Source organism: Mastigoproctus giganteus, chromosome 13 (genome assembly GCF_048544385.1).
Source record: "Mastigoproctus giganteus isolate SK-2022 chromosome 13, ASM4854438v1, whole genome shotgun sequence".
Taxonomy (NCBI): Eukaryota; Metazoa; Arthropoda; class Arachnida; order Uropygi; family Thelyphonidae; genus Mastigoproctus; species Mastigoproctus giganteus.
In genome coordinates, this window is record NC_143587.1 from 89,047,527 (window position 1) to 89,062,831 (window position 15,305).

Here is a 15,305-nt window from a genome sequence, read left to right on the forward strand (position 1 = left end):
CAACAGATGGAAGCTTGTTCCAGCAATCAACTATCTGCTGGCTAAAGGCAAATTTCCACATCTATTCTGCAACTGTCTTTCCTCAGTTTGAATCTATGCCCCCTCAGGTTTACAATCTGAGCAAGAGGAAGAATCCCATCAGCATTGAGCCTGCTCAATCCATTCAAGGTCTTATTCACCTCAATCAGATCACCTGAGAGGTGATCTGATTGCATAACTGATTAGTTTCTGATTCCTAGTTTCCAGACGCTTCAATTTACATAACTTAATCAGATCATCTCTCAGGTTCTTAGTCTCCAGATGCTGCAGTTTGCAGAACTTAAGCCTTTCTTCGTAAGAGCACCCCTTTGTTCCCATCACCAGTCTTGTTGTCCTTTGTACTCATTCAAGCAACTCGACATCCTTCCTGAAATGAGGCTTCCAGACCTGTACGCAGTACTGAAGGTGTGGCCTAACCATTGCCTTATACAAGGGGATAATAACCTCCTTATCCCTACTCTCAAAATTCCCATATATCACTGACAAGACCCCTTAATCTACTCTGGCAGCCTGTCTGCATTGTTCAAAAAACTTCATATCTGACTGCACAATTACCCACAAGTCTCTTTCATTCTCCACTACCCTGAGTGTAACACCACCCAGTAGGTACATTTCTCTGGGGTTACTTCTCAGCCCATCTGCCCAACTTTTTCAGATCCTGTTGCAGCAGCATACTGCCATTACTGTTATTAATAACCCTGCCAGCCTTTGTATCATCTGCAAACTTTGACATTAAGCTCGATATACCTTCATCAATATCATTGATAAATATACAAAACTACAATGGGCCCAACACTGAACCCTGAGGGACACCACTAATAACATTAGTCCACAAAGAGTATCCATTGATTACCACTCTGTCTTCTCCAACTCAACCATCCTTTTATCCATTGTAGCAACTTGCCCTTAATGCCATACTGCTCCAATTTGTACAGTAGTCTTCCATGTGCAGCAGTATCTAAAGCTTTCCTGATATCAAAATTATTTTTTGCATCCAGTTCTTTTGTGACCACGTCACAGTATCCAATCAAATTGGTCCCCATAACAAACCCATGCTGTGTCTGAATTATTACTGCTGTCTTGTCTAGATGATCCTGCAATGTTTCTTTAACCAGTGACTCCATTATTTTTCCTGGAACTGAAGTCAAACTAACCAGTCTGTAATTACTCATGTCACCCTTTGATTCCATTTCTGAATTGGAGATGCATTTTGCACATCTCCAGTCCATGATGACTTCCCCTGAGTCCAAGGATGCTCTCATAATTATGGCTAAGAGTTTGCCTACTTCCTTTGCCAACTCCTTTAATATAACTGGATAGATCCCATGCACCCCTGGTGCCTTTCTTATGTTTAACTTCAACAATTTCTCCTCCACTTTGCTCTCAATTATTACAAAATCATTTAACTTCCTGTTAGAGTTTGATAAACATCTGGCCCTCTCCTCCTTGAATAACTTCTCATGCATGAATGTAGATGCAAGATACTCATTTTATTTGGCAGCTATCTGTGAATCACATCTACAGTCAAACCACTGATATCAAGTGGGCCAATCTGATTCATCCCCTTTCTTTTATAAATATTTTAAAGTAATTATAAAATTATATGGAGTTTAGGAGAAATATACAGTTGTGTTTTTTTGCAACCAGCAGGATTTAAACTGCTTTGTTAATAATAATGCAATAGTCTTAATGCTGACAGCAGAATATACTCTGCCTTCACAATGGTAATTAGTGTAATACAAGTCGCACTAATATCAAAAAAAAAAAAAAAAAAAAAATGACAAAAAGAGGTGAATCTTCTATTTATTTAAAAAATTAGAAAATGGCTAAATAATATATTAACCTTCTGAAATATCATTTCTAAAAGAGAAATCTGCACACACTAGTTTAAAAATAAATTTGTTTTAAAGCAGCAAAGTTTATCCTGCAATTTGCACCCTCATTTTACATACCCTGCCTATGCCACTCCCATTTATACTAATGTAACTATAATAGTGGTAGGTGAATATATCATTGCTGACCATTTGGAAGGAGCTCATTATGTAATGGAAAAAGTAGTTTTACATATGTGATGATTTGCAGTTCTTATCAGTTACCTTTCTGAAGAATGACAATGTGTCTGCTATTTTTAGTTATTTGAAATCAATAAAGGTTTTTACTTGTATTTAATATTTACATGTTATTGTTATTTCTTTATTGATTTATTTTTTCTACATTTTATACCTTTGTTATTTTATATACTGACATGGTGACCTAAGTAATTAGGTCAGTGAAAATTTAAATTTTTTACATATCACCTGAGTTTGGCGCATTATAGCCTTAGTTGCTAATGCGCCAATAAAAAACCAAACAAACCAAACCAAACCTTTCTGTAGACATATAGTAAAATTGGGGATATTCCAGGTATAAATAATTTCTTGGAACAAGTAATCAAATCTGGAGACATCTGGTAACCTTACCTGAGTAAACCTTCCTGCTATACTAGTCCATGCTTGGTCCTTGAGGCTGTCATAGACATTCTCTCAAGTATGTCAAGCCGAGCTTGCTACTTGGGAGTCTAAAATGCTGATGCAACTGAATTCGGGTGACACAAGTCAAGTGGACCTAATTTCAGCAAAGTCTGGTTGGTCTGTGCTTGCACATACATGATGGACTTTTAGTAACACTAGATATAAGCCCCATGTACAAATCCTGAAATATGGCACAAAGTATACTGGAGGTGACCACCCAGGTGCAAACCAATGTAATCAGGGGTCGAGGTGCGGTGCCCACACCACACAGAGGAATGCTACCCCTTTGTGTTACCAGGCAGTACCAAATGGTAGATGATTCGTCAACCAGTGCAATACCCTCACTTTGGAGGCCTGAAGTGGTGGAATCCATGTTTATTCGCCAGAGCAAAGCTCTGGCAATTCCAATCTCTTCCTCATGCAGTATGATTGATGTCTTTTGAAGTTATGATAGACATCCTGGAGAGATTCAATCTTCCTTACATTTCGAGGGCCGATCGGGATAGCCAGGTGGGTAAAGTGCTTGCCTGGCAACCCAAAGGTCACGGGTTCAAATCCCGCTTCGGGCTTGGATCAAAGTAAAATACAAAAGGTTTGGGAGGTGCATTATGGCCACAGAAGCCGATGCGCCAAACACTAATAAAAAAAAATAAAAAAAACATTTCGAGGGTACAACTCTAAAACGGTGTTTGCAGGTAAGCTGATAGATAGTCCACTGCACCGAACCATTGGTAACTCTCTGGGAGGCTTCCGGATCAACTAATTTATAACCTCGCTACCTCTACTCTGCCAGATAGTGACTGGAGGGAGTTCAAGTAGTGTGTATGCAAGGGCATTGTCAAGACCCTTGTGTTGTCAAGGAGTTGGGTATGTTCTTGCCATGTGTACACCATATCTAAGAATTTCATTACTTCATACAGCATGTCCTCTCCCACCTTTTCTTACTGAATACATCGTGAATTGTCAAACTAACAGAACAAACTTATCTACAGAAAGATCTAAACCTCCCAAATAATTCCTCATTTATTTCACAAATATACATGGTCTCAGTTCCAATCTCAATGATGTTCATTTCCACTTATCTGGCAAACCCCATGTACTTTATCAGTTGATTCAATTACAGCCTATCTCTTTTATCCAACTTATTTGCTGTATGATTCCTTTTGCTTCCAAGATGGTACTTGTGAGTCTAAAATCTCTGATATAGCCTGCTCTGAATATTCCCTGTCAGAGACTTAGTAATTTGTATTGTCCTCTTTTCGACCTTCTTTGGCTTAAAATCTCTCTCTACCACATTCTGTCAAATTCATCTGTTGTCGCTGTCATTCTCCCAACTCCACTAATCAGTTGAAACTCTGACTTCTCTTTAAAACTTGACTCTCTTCAATACAACTTTCCTAACAGTGAGTTAATTTTCCTTGATGATTTTTCACAACATTGTTCACAACTCCAGCTGGCTTGAATTTCTATTCACACAGACCTAACTGGTTGAGATGATGAGGCTTTTGCAATTATTAATGATATTGCACAGATTGTTCATTTACCTACCAGAATACTAGACAATCCTAACCATGCAGCCAACATACCTGATCTCTTTCTAAAAAAAAAAAACCCTTCTAAGTACACAGTTGAGGTGGGCGGCCTTCTAGATATGTTAGATCACATCTTGATGATGGTCTTTTGCAATTAGAGCCTTTCTCTTGTGGCAATTCTCAACCTTGTGTTGTTTGGCATTACAAGAATGCAAAATGAGATGATCCGCGAGATTTCTTTTCTTCTTTTTCTTGGTCGGATTACTGTTTCAAATCTTCTGATGTCAACATCTGCTTAGATTATGTCAATGAAATTATTCTCCTGGGGATGAAATTCTTTATTCCACACTCCACCTTATAATCTTCTCGGTTATCTGAACCTTGATTTTCCAATAAAAGTGTTAAGGTTATTCAAGATAAGAATGTTGAGTATTGCAATTGGGTTGTATCAAAATCTCCAGGTTCATTATCTGCCAAAACAAAGCTTGCGGCAATTGTAAAGCAGTCATTAATCAGTCCAAACTAGATTTAGAACAGGATAAGAGTAAACTCACTTCTTGTCCAAATGGTAGTTGAACATTCTGGTCTCTTGCCAAAGATATTGGCCACAACTTTTGCCCATCTATATTCCCACCTCTGTCAAAAAAACCACGTGGTTCTATTGCCACTTGAGCCAAAGATAACCTGCTAGCATACTACTTTTCTTCCAGCTCATATATAATGATCTTGGTAAACTGCCTCCTACCATTCCCAGTACACTCAATTCAATGCCTCCTGTGACCTTCCATTAAAACAGTGGTTCCCAACCTTTTTTGACTCACAAACCCCTTTCAACATGATATTTTTTTATTGTGAACCCCTTTCGACATAATATTTTTTATTACGATCCACTAAGCCTATATTCTCTGAAATCGTATAATATTTCTGAATTTTTATTATATAATATTTCCAGTACTACATTTTTATAACAACATTGTGTAATAATAAAAATTATAAAGTATTATTTATACTGTACTTTGTAAAGTAGTTATGAATCAGTCCAAACAGGTAGTAGTAGTAGTGGCATGTGATGCAAGTGTATGAGCTTATGCAGCATCAGCCAAAAAAAAAAAAAAAAAATCACACCATTCCCTCCAAATGCCTGTCCAGTTTCTCCTTAAATTTATTTAACCTGTCAGCTTCTACAACGACAGATGGAAGTTTGTTCCAGCAATTAACCACCCACTGGCTAAAGGCAAATTTCTGCACATCTATTCTACATCTGTCTTTTCTTAATTTGAATTTATGCCCCCTTAGGTTCGTAATCTGAACAAGTGGAAGGATCCCATCAGAATTCAGCGTGCTCAACCCATTCAAGGCCATATATACCTCAATCAGATCACCGTGCAGGTGCCTAGTCTCTAACCACTACAATTTGCAGAACTTAAGCCTCTCTTGGTAAGAGGATCCCTTCATTCTCCTCACCAATCTTGTTGCCCTTCTCTGTACATGCTCAAGTAAATCTATATCCTTCCTAAAATGAGGCCTCCAGACCTGTACGCAGTACTCAAGTCATGGCCTGACCATTGCCTTATACAGAGGGACAATCACCTCCTTCTCCCTGCTAGCAAAATTCCTATATATCATTGACAAAACCCCATGACCTGCCTTGGCAGCCTGTCTGTATTGCTCAGAAAACTTCATATCTGACTGCACAATTACTTCCAGGTCTTTTTCATTTTCTACCACCTTAAGTGTAGTACCACACAGTTGGTATGTTTCTCTGGGGTTACTTCTACCAGGTTTCGAACACGCTAAGAGTAGAAAACTTGCTTCTTGTCCAAATGGTAACTGAGCATTCTGGTCTCTTGCCAAAGCTATTGGCTGCAATTTTTGCTCATCTCTGTTCTCACCTCTGTCTAATCCAGATGATTCTATCGCCACTTCAACCAATGATAAAGCTGACCTGCTAGCATCCTATTTTTCTTCCAACTCATGTATTGATGATCTTGGTAAATAGCCTCAAACCATTCCCAGTACACTACAATCAATGCCTCCTGTGGTCTTCAGTCAAGAGGATCCTAGCTAGCATCCTATTTTTCTTCCAACTCACGTATTGATGATCTTGGTAAATCACCTCAAACCATTCCCAGTACACTACAATCAATGCCTCCTGTGGTCTTCAGTCAAGAGGACATCAGAAGGATTTTGATGAATCTGATGCTAAGAAAGCTCCAGGTCCTGGTGGTATTTCTGCACTTGTTCTCAAAACCTGTGCCCCTGAACTTACTCCTATTTTGTGAAGTCTTTTTTCACTTTCTTATTCCAAAGGATTTTTTTTCCTTCTGCTTGGAAATTTGCTCATATCCAGCCAGTTCCTAAAAAGGGTGACAAATCCCTTCCATCAAATTATCGTTCCATTGTGATTACTTCTACTCTTTCCAAAGTAATGGAGAAATCAATTAACCACCAACTTTTAAACTACAGTATCTGGAAATCTTTCATCTGATCAACGATTGCCAGTATGGATTCTGTCTGTCTTTCCACTGGAGATATTCTGGCTTATGCTACCCATCTATGGACAAAGTCAATGGAAAAGTTTGGTGAAACTCAAGCCATTGAGTTTCACCAAACTCAATGCTCTTTTCATTTCAAAGGCTATTGATCGTGCTTGGAGATATTCTGGCTTATGCTACCCATCTATGGACAAATTCAATGGAAAAGTTTGGTGAAACTCAAGCCATTGCTCTTTTCATTTCAAAGGCTATTGATCCGTGTGTGGCATAAAAGTCTTCTAAAGAAGCTTCCATCCTATGGTTTACTAGTTGTTCTTTGTAATAGAATATCCAGTTTTCTCTCTGACCGCTCACTGCAGGTGATGGTAGATGGCTGTCTTCTAACTTCTCCATGAATGCTGGTGTCTCCAAAGATTCAGTTCTTTCTCCCACTCTTTTCCTCTTGTATATTGTATAGTTAGGTGAGTCGAAAAACTGCTATTGAAATGAAATTGAGCAGCAGCCTGGAAAGCAAGGCAATGGGGATTTCCATGACTGCTGGGAGTCATAGTGGAACAAGTCAATACATGGGCTGTGTTAGGGTAACTAAGAGTAGAAACAGGTGCATGTATACTTGCATGTACACCAATGTTAGGAGTATAGTTAATAAATTTGATGAGCTTGAAGTGCTAGTCAAGACATCAAAGTCATATTGTTGGGATATCAGAGACGTGGTGTCACACAACATAAGCAGTGCAGAATTGGAATTTGGGGAGTACAATGTGTATAGAAAGTATAGAAAAGACAGGAAGGGAGGAGGGGTTATGCTGTTAGTTAAGAGACACATAAAATCTAAGGCTGTGCATCCAATTGATGTTGGTGGACAATGCAATGTTGAGTCTGTTTGGTGTGACATAAGCACTGGGAAAAGAAAAATGAGAGTAGGTGTGTGTTATAGACAATGAATCTGATGAGTATAATGAGCAATTGTGCAGAGAAATAGAGAGAAATAGACTGGAGAATTATCTGAAGGTCACCTTCCAGTTTGAGAAACCTTGCCCTGCTCAAACAGCTTCAACTTCTCTAGTATCCACTGCAAAATCCTTAAATGCTGACCTTCAGATAATTCTCCAATGGGGCAAAGATAACTTAATTTCAATCCTTCTAAAACTCAGTCATGTCTTATATATTGCAAAAAGGATTCTTCTGCTCTCGTGCTTACCTTCGATGACACTCTGATTTCTAGGCAAGATCTTGGGGATTACCCTGACTTCCAATCTCTCTTCGCATAAAGCACATTACAAATACTGCTTCCTCTGCATCTAAAAACTGGGTTTTCTCTTTCGCTCTTGGCGAAACCTTTCTTCCAAACAGCTGTTCACTCTGTACAAATCGCAAATCTCCCATACCATGGAATATTGTTTCCACATCTGGGGCAGTGCCCCCAAAACCTCTCGCAGGCTTCTAGATTCCATTCAAAAGAGGGCAGTTAGGTTAATTAATGTCTTTCCGCTCTCTGTCTCCATAGACTTTCTGTTTCCGTTGCATGCCTTTTCTATATAATACTTGCATGGGCACGTTCTTCTGAATTGGCTTCTATAATTCCCACTCTTTCTTTCAAAGCAGTCTGAACACGTGCTGCAGCCAGTCAACATCCTTTTACTGTCCAAGTTCGAACTCACAGAACCAATTCCAATTTTTCTTCTTCCTCGTTTATCTCATTTTCTGGAACAACCTTCCTTCATAAGTATTTAATGAAAATTACAATCTACAGAAGTTCAAGTCCAATGTCAACAAGTGTCTTCTTTCATCTTTTCAGTCTTCAGCCCGAGCATGGTACTAAGTACTACAGGTTCTAAAAAAAAAAAAAAAGTACCTATACATAACAATGATCCTTGAGAATGAAAAAAAAATCTAGTATGGAAAACAGATTTATTTAACATGTTATACTGTAAGATAGTAAACTAATTATAAGGAATTGTGAGAGATGTGGTTTCTTTCTTTGAAAATTCTTTACTCTTATTTAATTTTATTTTACTTTATTGTTTATGATTAGTTACATTTTGTAGTTTAAAATAATATACCTATGTAAATCTAAGCAGACAGGAACTGCTGCATTAAAAGAATGTCAGAAGGATTTTGAATAATCGATGCTAAGAAGGCTCCAGGTCCTGATGGTATTTCTCCACTAGTTCTCAAAACCTGCACTCCTGAGCTTACTCCTGTTCTGTGTCACCTTTTTTCAATTTCTTATTCCAAAGCTATTTTCCCTTCTGCTTGCAAATTTGCTCGTATCCAGCCAGTTACGAAAAAGGGTGACAAATCCCTTCCAACCAATTTTCATCCCATTGCACTTCTACTCTCTCTAAAGTAATGGAGATCTAGAAACCTCCCATCTGATCAATGATCACTAGTATAGATTCCATCAGTATTAATCCACTGGTGATATTCTGGCTTATGTTGCCCATCTATGAAAAATTCAGTGGAAAAGATTGGTGAAACTCAAGCAGCTACTCTTGAAAGACTTTTGATCAGGTTTGGTCTAAAGGTCTTCTAAATAAACTTCCATTTTACAGTTTGCCAACTGTTTTTTTATAATTCAGTATCCAGTTTTCTCTCTGACTGCTCACTGCGGTTCATGGTAGATGACTCTCTGTCTTCTAACTTCTCCACTGGTGGTGAATGCTGGTGTTCCACAAGGTTCAACTCTTTCTCCGACGCTTTTCCGCTCATATAATAATGATCTTCCATTGACTGGAAATCTTATCCATAATTTTGCTGATGATAGCACATTGCATTCCAGTTTGAGAAACCTTGCTTTGCACAAACAGCTTCAATTTCTCAAATATCTGCTACCAATTCCTTAAATGCTGATCTCCAGTGGGACAAAGATAATTTAGTTGATTTCAACCTTCTAAAACTCAATCCTATCTTATATCTCGCAAAAAAGATTCTTCTTCTCCTATATTCATCTTCGATGACACTCTGATTTCTAGACAATATCTCTCTTGGTGTAAGCATATTATAAATATTGCTTTCTCTGCATCTAAAAAACTGGGTTTTCTCTTTTCACTCTGTTCACTCTATACAAATTGCAAATCCACCCTGCAATGGAATATTGTTCTCACATCTGGGGCGGTGCCCCCAAAACCTCTCTCAGATTCCTTTCAAATTAGGTTAATTAATGACTCATCTCTAACAAAGTCTCTCCACTCTCTGTCTCATAGACATTCTGCTGCATGCCTTTTCTATAGATACTTCCATGGGTACCATTCTTCTGAATTGTCTTCTGTAATTCTTGCTCTCACTTCCAAACCATCTGAAAATTATGCCACAACCAGTCAACATCCTTTTACTGTCCAACTTCAAACTTGCAGAACCCACTTTTCTTTTTCCTCATCTATTCATGAATTCCTGTTTTCTGGAACAACCTCCCTTCATACATATTTCCTGAAAATTACAGTCTTCAGAAATTCAAGTCTAATTAATATCAACAATATCTTCTTTCATCTTCTCAACCTTCAATCCATGCGTGGTACTAAGTACTATAGGTTCTAATACTCGTATCTGTCGTGCTTGTGGTCCTCATAAAAAATAAAACATAAAAATACTGGACAATGTTCGCTAAATAGTATCCTCTGTCTCCTTTCACTCAGCCAGTTCCTGATTTGCTTAACCTGACCAATAGTAATGCCACCAACCATTACAATAGTAGCCTCTTACATGGCAGCTGTACAATACTGAAATTGTTTCCTGAATAACTTCCTAGTAATTAACCAGATTTTTCAGGTAAGACTCTCTTCACAAACCTGTGCATGACCTCTCAGATTGAAACTCCTAATATGAACTACTAACATGAAATCCCAAAGGATTTCATTTTAGGAGTTCATCAATATCTACCTATATTGTATCCTGAATCACTGATTCCTTTATCTAGCCTGCCAAAGAAGTCAAACTCACCAGTTTATAATCATTCTTTTCTACCTTAGCCCTCTTTTATGAATAGGAAATCTTTTTGCACTTCTTCAGTCCAAAGGAATTAACCCGGAATATAGTGACCTCAGTAGCATTTAGCATTCCTAATGATATGTTGCACTCCTATTCCGCATTCCCTAATCCTTGGGCCCCCGAGTGCCAAGCATTTCTAGTGATCAGGCGATTTCTCAGGCGATATATATATATATATATATATATATATATACATACAGTTGCTGAAAGGTATCAGCACAAAGGTTCCTAAGAAAGGAAAGACACCTTTCTTTTATTTATTTTCTAGTTCTACTAACTATTAGTCAATTCAGCTTTATATGTTGATGATTTCAGTATTTCGTATCACTCTCAGAATATGCGATGTATAGAACAGCAGCTACAAGGAACAATAAACAAAATAAGCAAATGGGCTCAAACAAATGGCTTCCACATTTCCACACAAAAAACAGCATGTATACGCTTCTGTAGAAAATGAAACCTACACCCTGATCCTGAATTGAAACTTGACGGACATATGATTCCAGTGGTACCAAGTATAAGGTTCTTAGGACTTCTCTTAGATAAGAATGCGCATTATAGCCTTAGTTGCTAATGCGCCAATAAAACCCAACAACCAACTTAGATAAGAAACTAACATTCCTTGAACACATTAAACAACTCAGACTTTCGTGCCTCAAGAAATTAAACATACTCAAAGTTCTTTCCGCAACAATGTGGGGAAAAGATCAATATACACTTCTCAATCTTTATCGAGCAATAATTCATTCCAAACTAGATTACAGAGTAGCTGTTTATGACTCAGCGAAACCAAGTGCACTGAGATGTACGTGCTATATGAAGAGCACTGTAACTAACAGTGCTCTCCATACAGCACTTGGAAGAGCTTTCCGAACTTCACCTATACAAAGCCTTTATGCAGAAGCTCATGAACCTTCACTACAACATAGACGACAGAACTTGCTACTACACTATGCCATCGAGATAAAATCCATCACCGATCATCCAAATAGAGAGGTTCTGTTTTCATATAACTGGGAAAACATATACCAAGCCCATCCACAAATGAATTTACCTGCCAACATCTGTCTGAAAGATTTACTACTAAGCCGAGAGCTTAATTATGACACCGTAGCTACTGTGATTGCACAGAACATGGGGTGTAGTTCAACCCATATATTCCATGTATTTCCAAAGCTGGGGGAAAACTACTCTATCAAGAATAAACTACCAACAGTTACATTCAGCATACAAAGAACAATAACCACATCACACTTTCATATATACAGATGGGTCTAAAAGAGAGACTTATATAGGAGCTGCGATTCATTTTGAGACTAGTACCCTCATCCAACAACTCCCAAAAGCATGCAGTATTTTTAATGCCAAATTACAAGCCATTTCGATGGCCATAAACCAAATCAAACACAAACAGATAGCGAACAGCATAATTTTCACGGACTTGCTTAGCTCTGTTATTGCTTTGCAGAATGCAAATACCACAAGACATCCAATCCTACAACACATCCAATATTCGGTATCAAAGCTATTACAAAGAAATCACAATATCAGATTCTGCTGGATCCCAGGCCACACAGGAATAACTGGAAACGAAAGAGCAGACAAAGCAGCAAAAGAAGCTTCCAACTCTGATTATGCCTTTCACACAATACCATATACAGATTATAATTCCTTGATCCAACAAAGTATAAAACAATGGCAACAACACTGGCTAGATCAGACTAACAACAAACTTCGTCTAATTAAAGAAACACTTCGACCGTGGCCTACTAGCTTCCGATCGAATAGACAGGAAGAAGTGATCCTCGCTTGATTGCGAATCGGGCATACACATATAACTCACTCTTACCTACTCAGAGCTTGAAGACCCCCTCAATGCCAAAACTGTCAAGTTCCACTGATTATACATCACTTCATGGTGAACTGTCGAAAATTTCATAGAAGAACCAAAGTTTTCTTCTTCCTTAAGTTAACTGGATACTTTCAAAACATATAAAATTAATAGTATACCATTTATAGAGAAGCTACAGGAATATATACAGGGTGTCTCGAAAATACACGGCATAACTTCAGGAATGAGTTCCTCGTGTGTAGACAATAAAAATATTTTATATCAACATAGTTCCGGAAGTTCTTGGTTTCCGAGTTTTGAAGGTCTGTCTATGACACTTAACTGTTCACATCACCTTATAGTAATTGTTCAAAATGTCCACCTTCTGCCTGAATACAGACCTCAAATCAATGTCTCATGGACTCACGAAAATGATGCCAAATTCCTGGCATGTTTCTTATTGTCACAACCTGCCACAATTCGATTGCGCAGGGTTTCCACATCAGCACCGGAGTTGAATACACCAATGACTTTAAATGGCCCCACAAGAAGAAATCTAGTGGGTTTAAATCAGTGAGCGTGGAGGCCAGGCAGTTGGCCCACCCTCTACTTCAGCAGTCGTAGATCTTGGTCATCCTCTGTTGGCAGCACGAGGTGTAAAGGTCCCATGTTCACAAAGGTGGCAATGGATATCTTCAAACGTTTTCCTGTCTGGACATCTTTGTTCTGGGAACCTTTCGTGGTACAAACGACGAGCCTCCAGAGCATTGCCGTCTGCCAAACCAAACATAAAGTGCATATCCGCTTGCTCCTGATTTGAGTAAATGGTCAGAATGGAAAACTACCAGATTCTGTCAGTACCTTGTGATGAAGGAAACACCTGCAGGAGATAAGACATTCCAGTTAATAACTCGGGAACCAAGCATTTCTGGAACTATGTTGATATAAAATATTTTTATTGTCTACATATGAGGAACTCATTCCTGAAGTTTTGCCGTGTATTTTTGAGACACCCTGTATAGCAGAATCTTGGTTCTGTCCTAAACGACAAGAAGGAAAGTGAAAAAATGCTGATTACGAAACTCTCCTACGTAGGCTAGGCACATTATAGCCTAAGCTGCTCTTGCGCCAATAGCTTTTAAATAACAACAACAACAACCTAACCCTTGTTGTTTGTTTGTTCTTTGGCTTTTAGGAGCATTAGCAACTAAGGCCATATTGCTCCGGGGATATGTGGTGGTCATTCCCTGACCTTTTCGCATCCTCCGTATTTGGTGGTCACAGGCTCGAACCCCGGTCTAATCAAAAAGCGTGTGCTACACACTGCTGCTCCTGCCCACCTGGCTACGGAGGCACCTCACCTAACCCTTCTTGCTGTAAGTATGCATATACAGTAAACTAACATTATAACACTCTTTCTTATAGTGCTTTCCTATTGTTAATGCTCATTTCTGCTAATAACACAGTCAGTCCTATGAAATAACTTCTGTTTAAAACATTTTCTTGCTTATAATGGTTTTTTTTTTAGGGTTCTTATGACTTTTCTGATGGGTTTTGGGAAAGGGATGAATGAGACTAAATGCTGAAATCATTTGTGGTGCAGTTTGTTAACTGCATAGGAATTGTTTCTAGTGCAGATGACACTTATTTCATATTTTAAGCTTTTAAGGTAGAAAGGTTTCTTACAACTTGGTGTCTTCCCATTTATTAGAACATTTGCATGCTCTCTTCAGCTTTTTTCTTTTTTAACTCAGCATTGTTTATATATGATTAAAGAGGCCTGTGCACTCTGGATTCATTATCAAAACTAAAATTACTGTAACACAGAGAGAAAAACTCTGTGTTACAGTAATTTTAGTTTTGATTGTTTATATACTTTCCTTGCTCATACAGAAATTGACATCTTTTGTGTGTATGTGTTCAACGTAGCATGAATAAATTTCATTAATGTCAGTTTATTATTATTATGTTAATAAAATTTTATCTTGTTTATTATACTGATGATATGTTTAATTTAATAAATTATTTTTATTTTTATTATTATTTTTTTCATTCTTGCTGATAGCATTTTAAAATCACTGGGTGACAGTGATCACAGTGTACTGATGTGGAAATTACTTAAAGATGTAACTACCATCAAGGCTAAATGTGAAAATGAAACTATCACATTGAAGCAAAAGCAAAAATAGTAAATAATTGTGCAGAGCCTGACAGGGTCTTTGCATTTTTAATTCCAAGTAAACAATAAATTTTCACTTCCAAAATATTTTGAATAAAGTTTGACTATATTTTAGAAAGGTAGGAGAAAAATTCAGATTTTTAATCATCTAACAATTAACATGCAACAAATATTTTCAGTGGCCAAATGTCGTGTCCAGCATGACTAGTGCCATGAAACTTATTTGTAAAGGAATAAGAGAAGTTTACCTCAATATGATACGTAGAACACTTCTGTATGATACTCTCCAGAAATTAAAACACAAAACAATTAAAAAATCAAAAATCTTATATTACAGTAAGAAATAATTAACAATAATTAAAAATCAAATGAACACAATTAAAAAACAATTTAATGCAATTAAAAATTAAGTAAAAAATTAATTTAATGAAGAAAGGAAGGAAAATCGTTTTGCAATTTTTTTCGTTAAATTAATTTTACTTAATTTTTAATTGTGTTAAATTGTTTTTAATTATTGTTAATTATTTCTTACTGTAATGTAAGATTTTCGGTTTTTTAATTGTTTTGCATTTTAATTTCTTGAGAGTATCATACGGAAGTGTTCTACGTATCATATTGAGGTAAACTTCTCTTATTCTTTTAAAAATAGTGATATTAATATAGAACATATTGAGAATTATAACTCTGGATCATACCATCAGAAACTTACTTATCTTATCCATGTTTAATTCT

General features: G+C 37.4%; 1 protein-coding gene across 1 annotated transcript in view; it reads left to right on the forward strand.

Annotated features, from left to right (window-relative positions):
* The window catches only part of LOC150076249 (plexin-B-like), a 705,969-nt gene that overhangs the window by 610,827 nt on the left and 79,837 nt on the right, over positions 1-15,305 (forward strand). The window lies entirely within an intron of this gene.